Genomic DNA, 15,456 nt, shown 5'->3' on the forward strand with positions numbered 1-15,456 from the left:
TCCTTTTATAATATTTATTTATTTGTAATTATATTAAATTAGTCCATTTTCAACAAAAATATACTAATTTTTTTATATATAAAAAAATAAATTTTTTTACTTAAATTAAATAAATATAGTAATTACGAAAATGAATAAACAGTAAGGTATTTACGAAAATTTGTCTTGAAACACATCTTGAATGCTGAAGGAGTAACCCCAAAATAACCATATTTTGGATGCTGTGACCTCATGTTATAATAGGGTAATGCTGTATTACATCTTAGGTGCACCCTAGATAAGTATAAAGACTGAAATCGGATACTGAGTATCCGAGATAGGCGAATAATGTGTAGGAAGACTCAACACCTGGGATATGTATAACATCCTAATGCATTCTCAGCATCCGAAATATAGTCAAGGATTTAATTAGGGTCTCAATACTCGGGATATGTGTATTATAGTTTAAATATCTCTACACCCAAGATATGTTAGAGAATAAATTTGTTTATAGAGTCCATCCCAATACCTCCCTTCACACAACTCATAAACCAATATTTTCTTTCTCTTCTTTCTATTTTGTTTTGACGGAGAATAATCAATTCTTCTTTATTGTGGTTTATCCCAATGGAATAGTTAGAAACGGTGTTGAAGGAGTAATTTTCGAGCCTAATAAGACTGTCATGTGCGCACAAACTGGGTTGATAGCCTAGATGGGCTAAAGACCGTTATCCTGAGCAATATGGGAGGGGAGTAGGTATGAAGGAGGTTGAGCGGGTTGCATATAAATTTCTGCACGTATTTTCGAACGGTGGATTTACCAACCGGTTATTTTGAATTGATGGGATCAGCATGTGAGGGTAATGTTCGACGTACATGCACGGCTAATGCCGCAGCATGTGATAGAGTTGTATGCTGCGGTCCATGACGTGGTTGTTGGTGGTGGGTCGTCTTCTTCGACTCCTGAAATTGTCCCGCTCGAGGCCACACTGATCCACTATGCCCAACCTTATGATAATGTCGACAAGGACGACAGTGAGGGCGATTCAACTTATGTTCTCGGGTTCAGATCATCAAGCGATACAACTTTCGAAATCCTCAATCCACTTCCACGTGGGGTGTCCATGTCATCGCTGGAAGTCTCTGGTACAATCCTCAATGGGCTCACCAGTAGTGCACAGACCAATGTAGTAGGCAACATCCTTGAGTGTAATGCTGGCCTCACCCCATAAAAGGTGAAATGTGTGGGTCTCAGGTTTCCACTGCTCGACAAACGTAGAGATAAAAAATTTGTCAAACATAAAATTTCTCAACTCTGCTACATGCCCAAATCTAGCCTCCCTTATATACGGCAACATGATGGCCGATAGCGGGAGACCTAGAGTTACACAGCGTGACAACAGTAACCGTGGTCTCTGCAATTTCCAAAACCTTTACTCGCACATCTTAATTACGTCTAAACCATTAATTGTTACTTAACATTACTAAAACTTATAAACTACCTAGATAAACATATATATTAAATGCAATAGATACCTACTTATTGGATTAACAGGTAAAATGAGAGTTACATATTTTATTTATTTAACTTAACTCAGAATTAGTTACCTATTTTATTTATTTAACTTAAATATTTACAATCAATTATACAAAGTATAAAACCATACTAGATATACCAACGAAACTAATATATATCTTCTAACTTAGTATACTCACTATACCTACCCCATTAACTAAATTATTAAAGACTAAATATCTAAACTTATTATTCACAATAATAAAAAATGTTAAACTACTAACCTCAAAGTCTAAAACTCCAATTATGTGTCAAATAGCATTCAGTCTGTTGATCTTTTTTGCGGACAAGTTGTCGGGGGCATATTTTCTAAAAGAACTCGAATGCACGCTTTTAGGTCACAAAAGTAGAAGATATGGTGGTTATGCACATAGTTCTTGGATACTGTGACTTATCTATGCATGCGAGCTTATCCTCGATACTGAGACCCCATCCATGGCAATTGCACATATTTCGGGTGGAGACTTCTTACACATTATGCGTCTATCTCAGATGCTCGATCAGTATCCGATTTTAGCTTTTACATTTATCTTGGGTGCACCTAGGATACATGTGACACAGCGTCACCCGATCACAGCACGGAGTCACAGTATTTAAGATATGGCTATTTTGAAGTTATCCTCTCAATATCTAAAATGTGTTTCATGATGTATTTTCGTAAATATTTTTTTATTTATTTTTGTTATTATTATATTTATTTAATTTAAGAAAATCTAAAAAATAGCCGCATTCACCAGTATGTGTTTAATTTAACTCTATTGTTATTATTTTATTATAAAAGTCTAATAAACAAAAATATATAGCAAAATTATACTTTTTAAACTTTTTTATTTTGGTTAAAAAAAGAAGCTTTTCTTTGTAAAGAAAGGTGATAGGGACGTTGACTTCACACTTTTTTGAAAAATTGGGGTTTGGTATGTGTCTTATATCGGTGGTGGGGACATGACGTTGAAAAGCATAGCCCAAAAATAATAATAAATCTGTTTAACAAACATGAAATTCTACTTACGTCCCCATCCCAATTCCAGGAGCAGCTACTTGCTAATCTCATCAAATAAATCTGGCTATCTGGCTCGGCTACTTCCTTAACCGGCTTTCAATTTTTTATCATTGAAAAACTCTAAAAAACCAACTATAGTATAAATTAACTCAATTAACTCTTCTTTATTTTTAATTTTAAAATTTCAAAAAATAATATTAATAAAAAATTATTTTATTTCTTTATATAACTAACATATTTTTTAACTAATTGATTATAATTGACTATATTTCAAGTTGGTTCCTAGTAAAATCTTTTTAGATAACTAAGTACAATATTTACTTTTATATTATTTACTTTCATCTTTTGAAGGTGTATCATTTGGAGGCATAAAAATCTCAATATGTCTAGAAAATATCTATATTAATACAACAATAAGTGTGGGATATTATTACTCCATTTAATAACACTGACTGAGTATGGAATTATGCAAAAAAAAGTTTGAGAACTAAACTTAGGAACCAAAAACAGCCAAAAACTTTTATTTTGATTTTATTTAATGATATGAGTGATGTTTATTTATTATTCTTTTACTTATTTTATCTGTTTTTATTGTAATATTTATTGTATATAAAAATATTAATTGCATATATTAAATAATATATTATAATTATATACATTTATGAATTTATATTTTTATTAAATGAATTATATCATTTATATTTATGACATTTAATTTATATTATATAATAAAATCATATTTTTTATTTATTATATAACATTTACAAATTTATATACATAATTTTTATAATTAATATTATTCAATTTTAAATTATATATTATTGCATAATATTTTAAATTATTTTACATGTGTACCAATAAATTATGATTTCAAATTATTTTAAAAATCTTTTAAAGAAATCATACGTTTAAATCACCGTCTTTGACAATTAAAAATTTGTTTAACGTTTTTTAAAGTGGAATGATTTATTCTAGTTTTTTAATCACACATGTTTTCAAATTTTTTATAACAGAATTTGGAAAAAAATATCAAATACTTAAAATTGATTTATTCAATTAACAAATTTACTTATAATATTTATAAGTTTATACAAATAATATCTATAATTTTATATTAATAATATTCATAATTTCGTACTCATAGCATTTATAATTTCATATATATAATAATATAATGTCTATAATTAATAAATTTTATAATTAATATTACAGAATTTTAGACTATATCTCTTATTATATATTTCAAATGATCTTGCATATGTATCAATTGATCATGATTTTAATGTTACTAATATTTTTATTTAATATTCATATGTATACTTATTTATTGATTTTAGTATAATGAGTTAATAATTACTTTTAAAATTTTATTTTTAATTTTTATTTATATTTTATATTTTATTTTTTATTTTATAATAGTCTATATATAAAATATGAGTTGTATAGTAAAAATTGTTTAAATTTTTTAATTTAACATCTATAATTTTATACTTATAATATTTATAATTTTAAATACATAATATCTATAATCAATGAATTAGTGTTGATTTATTATTTATTATTTTATTTTTCAGGTCACAAATTAATAATTTTATATGTTTTTTATTTTTAATAAATAGAGACTAATTAAATTTAATGTATTTTTATTTTTTTATAAAATATGTTGAGGTAATTTAAGATTTTTTTAAGATTAAAAATATAAGAATTTGATATTTTTATTTGAGAAAAAATTATAAAATTATGAATGTAAAAATAAAAGAGGGTTTTTCAAAATTTAATTCATATTAAATTTAAAATTGAATTTTGGTATAATTAAATAAAAATAATTATAAAAAATAATTATGTCAATTAAATTAAAAAATAATTTACGTTTTTTATAAATACAAATATTATTAATTATATATTTTTATTTGTTGTCAATGACTACATAACATTATTCGAATTATCCTAATTAATCATTTACTACATACCAGCTTGTAGAAAAGTTGATCAAGAATATCTGATCTATATAATATAACTTATTTTTATATTTAATTTTAAAACATATTAATTGATGAGGCATTGAGCATTATATATTATTATATTAATTAGTTGCCTTTAATTTGTCCGGCAACATAGTTGCGTGTTTCAATTTCCTCACAATTAAAAAATACCAGTCACCTGGGAAATATTATTTAGATACTGCCTACAGTATGGACTTCATATTCGGCTGCGATGTAATATATGTCTGGAAAAATTAATTATTAAACATAGATTACAATATTTAAATTCTGAAAATAATATCATATTGGAACGAGAATTAAATACAAAGATTTTGTTCTTTCTCGCAGATTTTATCCAGTATTTTATTGCATTTATAAATGTTACCTGCCAATAGTTGTCACCATCTAGCATAGCTAGGATTAGAAAACGTTAATAATGTTTGGAATTATTTTCTTTTATGTTAAACTAATAAATACTAACATGTTAATCATCCATCTTATGTTGTAGAATCCATAAATTGTTTGTTATTTACAAAATACACTATAAAAAAACATTAGTTTTAATACTTTAATTTCTAAAAAATTAGTTTAATAATAATAATAATAATAATAATGAGGAAGAGGAGGGAGAGGTACATGAACAAACCTATATGTGTAAAGTGCAGAGATTTTGGGAATAAAAGTTACCGACAGAAGAGTAACAGTGCACATGTTTGGTTTGAAGCAAGAAAACAGAAAAGAACAGAAATAAACATGGCAAGCAAAACATTCAAGGCTGGAATATGCATATACAGAAGCGTTAGCTAGGTTAGCAAAATTATGACTTTTTTTTTCTATTGGAATTTCCATAAGCACCTAAATTTTGTGGACACAAGCGGCTTAATCATCTTCGCTTAATTAAAATTTATTAGCCTGTTAAAAGGTTTTAATTTTTAAATGCAACAATTGAAATTCTCAAACTTGCGTCAATTTGGACCGTGAATTGTTTGTTTATTTATGTTTTTTAGTTTCCATGGTTTGTTTATTATTATGAATTTTAACCCATAAAAGACATATGATTTTATTATTATTAAAAAATTTTTAATATTTTTATTTAATAAATATAAAATAAATTTATTAAAAATTTAAACTTTTTTATATTTTTAATAAACATTTTTAATTTATAAACTTAACATATGTTCTTAGAATAAAAGTAATTCCTATTATTATTAGAGTCTAATTCAGTAATTTAAGGCAATCTAGCTTGAACTGATTTGTTCCGTAAAAAAAAAGTGAATTTTTCAACTATCGACTGAGTTTTAAAACATATATAATTAATACCCGATGATAATTATTTATTATGGAACAGATATGAATAGTGGTTATCCCATTCTATATCTATCATATATTCGCTTCAAGTATACACAAATAAATATTTGAAATAGATTTATCAGATTTGATTAATTTAATTTAATAAGAGAAAATTTTATTTTTTTAAATGTTAAAATAATATTCTTCTTTTTTCTATTAGTAAAATATATGCTCTCTTTTTTTAAAATTTAAAAAAACTTTTTTTAATTAATTTTAAATTTTTTGTGTTAACTAATATTAAATTTATTCATTTAAAAAAAATAAATTATATTTTACAAAAATATTCTTTAACAAAAATTTTACTTTTTTGTAATTAAATTTTGTTTACTAAAATACACTTTAACAAATAATTTATCTATTAATTAAATTATATTTTTACTAAAATATCTTTTTAAAAAATTTTTAATAATTAAATATTTTTTCTAAAACACCTTTCAATAATTTTTTTATTATTAAATAATGATTTTACTAAAATTTTTGTTAATAATTATTTTTGTACTTTACTATTAATTTTTCGATATCAATATATATGTTATTTTAACATTAAATTAAAAAAATCTTACCACTATTAATATGTATAATAATTAATATTAATAAATAATTTAATTCATAGAACTATTAAAAATTATTAATAACTTTATCAAAATTTAAAAATAAGTCGAGATGGAAAAATTTTAAATTAAAAAATTAACATATCTCATTCTTTCACATCTTTACAAAACAAGTTCCTTAATAATTAAAATATTATTGAAAGGTATCTTAAGAAAAAATGATTTAATAATTAAAAAATTAAAAAATATTTTAAAAAAATACAATTTAATCAATAGAAAAATAATTTGTTACAGGTTGATAAACAAAATTTAATCACACAAAAAAAATTTTTGCTAAAAGAAATTTTTATAAAAAATAAATTATTTTTATTTAAAAAGGGTAAAGTTAATGTTAGTTAATACAAAAAAATTAAAATGGATTAAAGAAAATGTTTTTTAAAAATTATAAGGGAAGAAAGTGTATATTTTATAAATAAAGGAAAGGAAAGTGTAATTTTACTATCTTTCAAGGAAGAAGAGTGAAATTTTCTCATTTAATAAATTAGTATCTTTGTTTATAATAATATTACAGAAATATAAATTTTTTGAACAATATATGTTGACTTTGTCCAAATATTATAGATTATGGTAAAAGAAATTTATAGAATTAAACTACTATTATAAAAAAATAGTAGAAAACAAAAGTTTCTATGGGTTAAGAAGATTAGAATTTTCGTAGATAAAAAATTAAATAAAAAGTTTTTTAATTATTATTTTTATTTGAAAGAGTTTAATTTTTCACTAAAAATTAAATTTAAGATTCATTATCTAAAAATGGAAAGAATTTAATATTATACTTTTACATTTGATTAGGTATTAAGTATGTTGCATAAATAAAAATAATTAATTTTTGTTCTTACTATTAAAAAAATTTCTCTCTGTATATCGTTAGATATTAATATAAAAAAATTATATTGATAGTTATAAAATTAACTCAAAATATTTTTTTGAAATAATTAAATCTTAATTTCAATTATTAATCCCAATTTTAATATTTTCTCTAAATTGTATATAATAAATATTTGAAAAAAATTAAAAAATAAACAGATAAATTTTAAACTAATTAAAAAATTAAAAAATATATGCATATAATAATGATAAATTTTTCAAGTGAATAATATTATAAAATATTTTTTTATAATATTATATTATTATAAATATAATATATTTTTTATAATTTTATGAATTTATTTTAATTATATTATTTTATTAATTTTATTTTTGATAGAATGAAAATGTAGAGAGAGATAGAGAATAAGGGAGAAAAGAGAGATAAAGATATAGAAAAAGGAGAGAGAGAGGACTTGTTAATTTTGAAAAGAATTTATTTTAATTGTAATGAAAGAGTATCTCGTGACATATTTTGATTTGTCAAATTAGTAATATAAAATATAAATTATATGTTATATATAGAGTGGAAATGGTATAGAGAAACAGAAAATGAAAAAAAAGTAGATAAAAGGAGAGAGAAAAAAAATTATTAATTTTGAAAGAAAATATTTCATCTCAATTTTAATGAGTGTCATATGACATATTTTTATTATTAAATTAATAATATAATATAATTATATTTTAATTTTAATTATAATTAAAGAATATCATGTTGTATAATTTAATTGTTAAATTTATAATTATTAATTAATAATTAATAATGATAAATAAAAGAACTAGAGAGAGAGAGGAGAGGAGAAAACTCATTAATGTTTAAAAAAAATATTTAATTTTAATTAAAACGAGAGAATGAAATGTAATATATTTTTATTATAAAATTATTAATATATAATATATTTAATATTTTAAAAATTATTTAGAATTTACAATGTATGATTTTAGTTATATTTAAAATTTACATAATATTTTTAGTATTTTGTATTTCACTTTCATATATCATTAATTAAATATTTCAAACAGGATGACTGTCATTAAGAAACGAAATATTAAGTTTAGTCGTTTATGGCGGGACGAGTATTATAGGTATGTAAATTGCAAAGGAGACGTGATTATAGATTAATAAAACATGTAATCAGTGTATAGAATAAATGTAAATAATTAAATATTGAAACACCCGCCTCACTCGATTAACATTTATTATTCTTATTATTATTGGATAAATAGAAATAAACAGATCATACATCTATATCGATCAGATGACCAAAAGCATCAAGATATGAAAATTAATGTGCGATGCTAACGCAAAACTAAAGTAAGTAAGCACATCACACACATAAAACATCATAGGCCTCTTGCCCCTTTTTTAGGTGGTTTTATTTTGACGAATTGAAGCTTATGAATATGTTAACTAGTGAAGAAACAGAGATCCCCTGCCATATGGAGAATCGCGTACTCTTCTTGTTCTTGGTCCCTAAATATCTTTATATCCAAAAACAAATGGTTAATATAATATTAATGCAACACCAAAAACCCCAAAGCCCATTCATATAGATGGAAAACGTTATCCCCTTTTTTTCTTTGTACTTCCTATTTAGTATTTACTATCAACTATCGACGCATGTCTCAGTTAGTTTTTAAAATAATAATATTTCTAAAACATAACATGTAATTAATAAATGATACATAACATTCAATTAAATTAAAGTTACAATACAGTAACATTTAAAGTCAAATTCATACAATTTTTTTTTATTAGAAACAAAAAAGAATTTTGGGTTAATATCACTCTCAAATTGATAATATTACTTACTTTTAATGATATTTTTTTTATCTTTTATAAAACTAAAAAGAGAGTGAAGTTATCAAATTGAAAATGATATTATTGGCTTCCTTGAAATTTAAGAATAATATCTTATCAATATTTTTTTTGATAAGATGAATTGAGCAATTCATAATATTAGTGTTTATATCTTGATCTAATGCAATGGTTAGGCTCAATTAAGTCAAAAAAGTCCAATCCAAAAAATTAGTTTTTATTGATCTACCGATCTCTTGAAGAGGTTAGATTCGACATGAGCTGGCAGATGACTCTTATTCAAAATAAGCAACTGCCTCCTTAAATCTATCATTTACTTTTGGAAGAAATATCTCAACAACTCTAAGATAAAGGGATAGTTATCCACCATTAGAAGTAGAACTACTTCAACAGTGGTTATTAGTTTATTACCTATAAATACACTGACACACTCAGATAAAACTAAGTTCTAATATCTTCAAGACCTGCTTAATTTTTTAGACATCGAAGTGTTTTTACAAGTATTACATTTCATTTATTTAAACACACACAATTCAGATGACAGTATCAAGTCGGAAACCACTTTTCTTTAGCATAGTATTTGGGCCTCTTATTCAAACTCAACTTTTTAGTTCTAGATAAATTCCAAAACAATTAGATATCATAATATATTTACACTACATACTCATTCGTACGGTGCTAAATGATTTTTTTCAATATTTAGTATATTTACTAAAATTCAAATTCAAAATGCAACATATTAAGAGATATATAAATTACCATCAACTAATATCTCAGTTGCATTTTATCAACTTAAGAGTATTAGATGTGCGGAAACCACAAGGTAGCGTTTGGTGGAGAGACAGAGACAGAAAGACTGAGATTGAGAGAGACAGAGACTGAGAGACAGAGATTGAAACAAATTTCAGTATTCTGTTTGGTATAAAATGAGAGACAGGAATTGAAATAAGAATGAAACTCTAATTTAATTTGCACAAAGGGTAAAATTGGAATTAATTAATTGAAATGAAAGTATTTAAGGTATAAAATGTTATTAAAATTTCAGTTTCTATCTCTAAAAATTTCAGTCCCCTGTGTCCCTACTTTTTGGAGGTACTGAAATACTGAAATTTTGGAGACAGAGACAGAAATTTTAGTACCAGTCTCTAAACTAACAAACACAATACTGAGTCTCAATCTCTCAGTCTCTGTCTCAGTACCTGAAAACAAACGCTACCCAAGAGTCATTTCAACCATGGTGACGAAAGACATATCGAATAGGAGCTATTAGATGGGTAGTAAGGACCCAGTGGGCCCAGCAACGCACTAAAGAAGCAACCATGGCCCAATTTGAAAGCTACGCCCAAGTTGCTTCCTTCCCAATTCCCATCATACTTTGTCCACCAGATTTTCAATACATTTAGAAAATGATTATATCCGACCCAAAAATGTTAATTATATTATTATATATACTCATAATTGTAAGAATCAGACGAAAATAATTAAAAATACAAAGCTTACAAGCACTAACAATAAATTTGGAATTGACAGGAGTATAAATTTCAACAAAAGAAAAACATAATCACCACATGAGTAAAGAAAACTTAGAACTCTAAACTCTAAAGCTTATATTTGATTTAAAACATATAAAATTAAAATATATATTAGTATTCTATGTGATTTAAGATAATTTAAAAATAAAATAAAAATCTTTATTTAAATATTTAATTATTAAGAAAAATTATTAAAATTTTTTGTCTCAATTTTAAAAAATCTCAATCTCTTATATCTTTATTTTTTTTTAAATGTTAAAAGGATTAAAATTTTAATTCGAGTGTATGACAATAAAATACAATATACAATATTGAGTCAAGATGCTCTAAATTTTCGAAAGGAAACACTACCTACTATTTGGCAGAGTATAGTGGTAGCGCGTGGCAAAAGTACAAAAATATTATCCACACGTACAGAGTTTGCAGAGCCACGTTCAAACAAAAGACAGTCACAGACATGCATGGTGAAAATGAAATGGCAATGGCATATCTAAAGTTAAGAACATTAGTAAACTTGTTATTAATAAATGAATTATGTTAAGTAATTAATAATTTTTTTGAATAATATAAATAATTATTAATTAAATAAAAATATATTATATTTTTAAATTATTTATTTAAATTTTAATATTAAAATAATTATTTATACACTTAATAAAATAAATATCTAATATATTTATTGTTTACATTATTTAGTATTTTTATTGTTCTATATTTTTCCTTAATAAATTCAGGGAAGACAAAAACAATTAAAATCTGGGAAGTAAAATACAAATCTAGTCAATTAAAGTTTTTCAGTTTTCACCTCTTCATGCACTAGCTAGCTAGTACAAGCACAAGAGGCTGCAGTTGCTTGGGGCCTAATAGCTACCTCAGCTCGTTCCCGACACCGATATATATATATGCATTGCTTCACTTTTTTTTTCATATTCTTAGATTTGGGTTTATTTCAACAGTTTGTATATTTATAATTCAATTTACGACCATAATTAAACGTGTTTTAAAGAACGAGCTTAGTTATTACAAATTGTATATATTATGTTCTTACTTCACTTAATTTAAATATTAAATATTTTTTTTTACTACAAACAAGACAGAGAGGTGTCGTATATGTGGATGATAGTGAAAATTTAGGTGTTGTTGACTTCACATGAAATTGATAAAAAAGATTATTAAATAAAAATTTAGTTAAATCAATCAAATTATTTAACAGTTCTCAATTATTAATCTCATGTAAAATCTACTGCACTTAAATTTTAACCGTGGATGAATATTTATTATTGGTGTGACTATTATGGGTGGAAAAAACTAGCTAGGTGAGTAACTAGATATGAAAATGCATGGTGATGGAGGGGTGAATATAGAATAATGGTGCAAGGTACGTACGCAAGATGATGGATAGGATGGTCCACATACACTTTCGCTATGATTAGGTCTACGAACTAGGATACTGTACTATACGTAGTCTAAGCTGTAGAGTAATTCATAAAGTAATTGTTGCTTCAAAACTCTGCCATCCACCTATAAATAGGGTTTCCCAACAAGCCAATGTTTAATTTAGTGGTTTAATTAACATGCCAATTGTTTCAAAGGTAAATTTAGTATTACTCCTGGTAGTTGCGGATCATGAATCTCTTTTGCTCCGGGTTAGTGTCTCCAAGGTGGTAGGATCCAAGTGTCCTTGCGAGAGAATTCCACATCTAAATCGGTAATAGTTTAAGAAATATAAATATTAAGAATAGATAATATATTTTGGCCGGTGTTATTTCCTTTTGTTTTTGTAGAGGTTGGCCAGTATATAGTTTGTTTATCAATGAATATCTGCAAGTTTTTCATCGAGATAAGTTATATATCAGTAAGAAAAGAACAAAGAAGTGAGTACTTACAAAAAATACTTTGATGTTCAAGTCAGTACGTATTTAAGAGATATAAAAATTTTATGATTATAGAATGTTAAATATGAAATAGAACTTATCATGAGTTTTATAATAATTCTATGAATATAGAATGTTAGACATGAAATAGAACTTATCATGTGTTGTGTCTTATAATAATTTTATGAATATAAAATAATGTAAGACATGAAATAGAAGTTATTATGTGTACTGCATATTGAGATATAGAAATTGGTGTCTTTTATAGGCATAAAATCGATGAATGATATTCACGTTATGACCGTTTAGTCATTAAAATGAAAATAATGGTCATTAAATCAATAATGAAGATGTCGGTTACAAGTAAAGAATGAATGATAGTTAGCGCTGAGTTATAACTCATAATACACAATAAAAATCGAGTTATAAAGTGACGAATCACCTTTATTTATAGTGCTTAGAGAGTGAATTTTTGGAAAATTCAGAGAAACGTATGGCAAGATCATCCGTATATATATAATTCAAATTATGCCCCTTAATTATAAGTTCCAAAAGAAGTGTTTTTTTTTATCAAAAATAGAGAAATTCGAATCCGCAATCTCTTAAGTGAGTATGAGAAGACTTATGTCATTTAAACTATAGTTCGTTGGCCCAAAAGAAATGTTCTTGGACCAATTATAACTTTTAAACCCATTTTAAAAGTTGAACCGTAACACTAATATACTTTATACTTCTAAAAAATTAATTATTAATTTAGTTATTATATAAAATATGAGTTAATAGTCAAAATCGTCCATAAAAGATATCTCGATCTCTATTTTTATCCCCAAAAGATAAAATTAATCAAATTCGTCTTCGAAAAATAACCAACCTGATCGCATTAGTCCTTCCATCATCTCCTGTGCTGAGGTGGCTAACGCTCGCTGACATGGCCTGTTAATTGCCAGTGTGGTACTCGCTTAGTATATCCTCTTGTTGCTGATAAAATAAGTTTATTAGATCAATTCAAATCAGGTCCTAAAGTCCATGAACCATAATCCCAAATTCAATGATTGGCTGTTTTGGTATTGTCGTCCCTCTTCCTCTCACTTCTATTGTTGCCCTTGGAGCAATTAATTCGAACTATAGCTATATTAAATCCTCTTCTCAAACCACAATGAGTTTATGTATGAAATCAAAACATTAAGATGGGTGCTTGCAATGTCTTTTCCTGTTCTGTTTTGGCAACAAGGTTAATATACGATGATGATGATGATGATGATGGTTTTATGAATGATGAGTGATCAAGGCATAAAAAAGTTGTTTCCACACTTGCAACGCCACGCTTCTGGGTAGTACTCAAGCCGTATAATCATATCCAGTTGGACCGGCACGTGAACCGGTTTGCATGGGCTGCTCCACCCGCACTTTGACCTGCACGACGGTGGCCACGACCATGGACCCCTCGAGCTCTTTTCATCTCCCGCCGTTGCCCTTTTTTCCTTTTCTTCCATGTGAGGTTGCACATGTCTTGCTTCTACTCCAAAACCTGAATCCAGAAAGTGAAGTTAAACACTTAGTCAGAGCTGAAAATAAAAGTAGAGATAGTGTCACATAATGTTGAAGTGTACTGTTATGAACTTATTTGGCGCTAATGATGCTCTGGTGGTTTTTTGCTACTTCTGCTGGTCATGGTTGAAACAGCAGAAGAGAACAAGAGAAGAGTGAAGGCCGTCAATGCTAATTTGGGATTAGGGTTTATGGACTTAGGGACTGATTTGAATTGATCTAATCAACTTATCTTATCAGCAACAAGAGGATACACTAAGCGAGTGTCATATTGGCAGTTAACAGGTCATGTCAGCGAGCGTTAGCCACCTCAGCGCAGGAGATGACAGAAGAACTAATGCAACCAGATTAGTTTTCTTTTGGGGACGAATTTGATTAATTTTACCTTTTAGGAACGAAAATAGAGATCGAAATATCTTTTAGGAACGAATTTGATTATTAACTCTATAAAATATATATTAAAATATATAATATATAATAATATAAATAAAAATATATCGAATATCTAAGAGCTCCATATTTTTTATTGGAAAACAAAAAATTCAAACATCTTATATATACATACAAAAATAAAATATAGGATAATTTGATGAGTTATTTTTTGTATGTATCTAATATTTTGATACTCAATTAACCTTTTAAATGCCGTTCTTTTCTGAATATCCCAAACTACACAAAAACTTGTAAAAGTAAAGTTTAGTTTGTAATTAAGAAAAAAAATTTAAATATTGAATAGATTTTTTTTTTGGTGACTAAATAATAGATGTATTCAGTGAATGATATTGCTTCTGAAAAAAATACAACATTTTTTAAAAATTAACTTATCATTAAAAGTGAAAAAAAAAACAGAGATTCTAAATTTTAAAACGTAAATCTTAAACAATAAAATTTTTAATTTAGATTATTAATAAAAAATATAATAAATTAAAAATAAAATTATTTAATTAACCGTAAATTTTCCTAATTCTGAAAACATCTAGCAGAATCTCTCGATCAACATCATCATCATCACCAATCTTGCACAGAAGAATCTGCATCGCTCCTTTTTCTGTGAAGCTAATTCATTTCCTATAGGCTTTCAGGACGAGGACACTGATATGTACTATACTATACATGATACATGGCAGTGGCATAAAGGCTTCGGAGCTGCTTCAATTTTGTGCCAATTAATATATTCAAAGCAAAATGTGGTCATGCACCCTTACAAATTTGAGTTGCTTTCCTCATGCCACAATGGAGCCCCTCCTAATAAATGCTCAAATTTATTATCATTTTCAACAGAGAAATTTTAAGTCATTAATATTTTTTAGAGAAAAGT

This window comes from Arachis stenosperma, chromosome 3, assembly GCF_014773155.1.
Source record: "Arachis stenosperma cultivar V10309 chromosome 3, arast.V10309.gnm1.PFL2, whole genome shotgun sequence".
Taxonomy (NCBI): domain Eukaryota; kingdom Viridiplantae; phylum Streptophyta; class Magnoliopsida; order Fabales; family Fabaceae; genus Arachis; species Arachis stenosperma.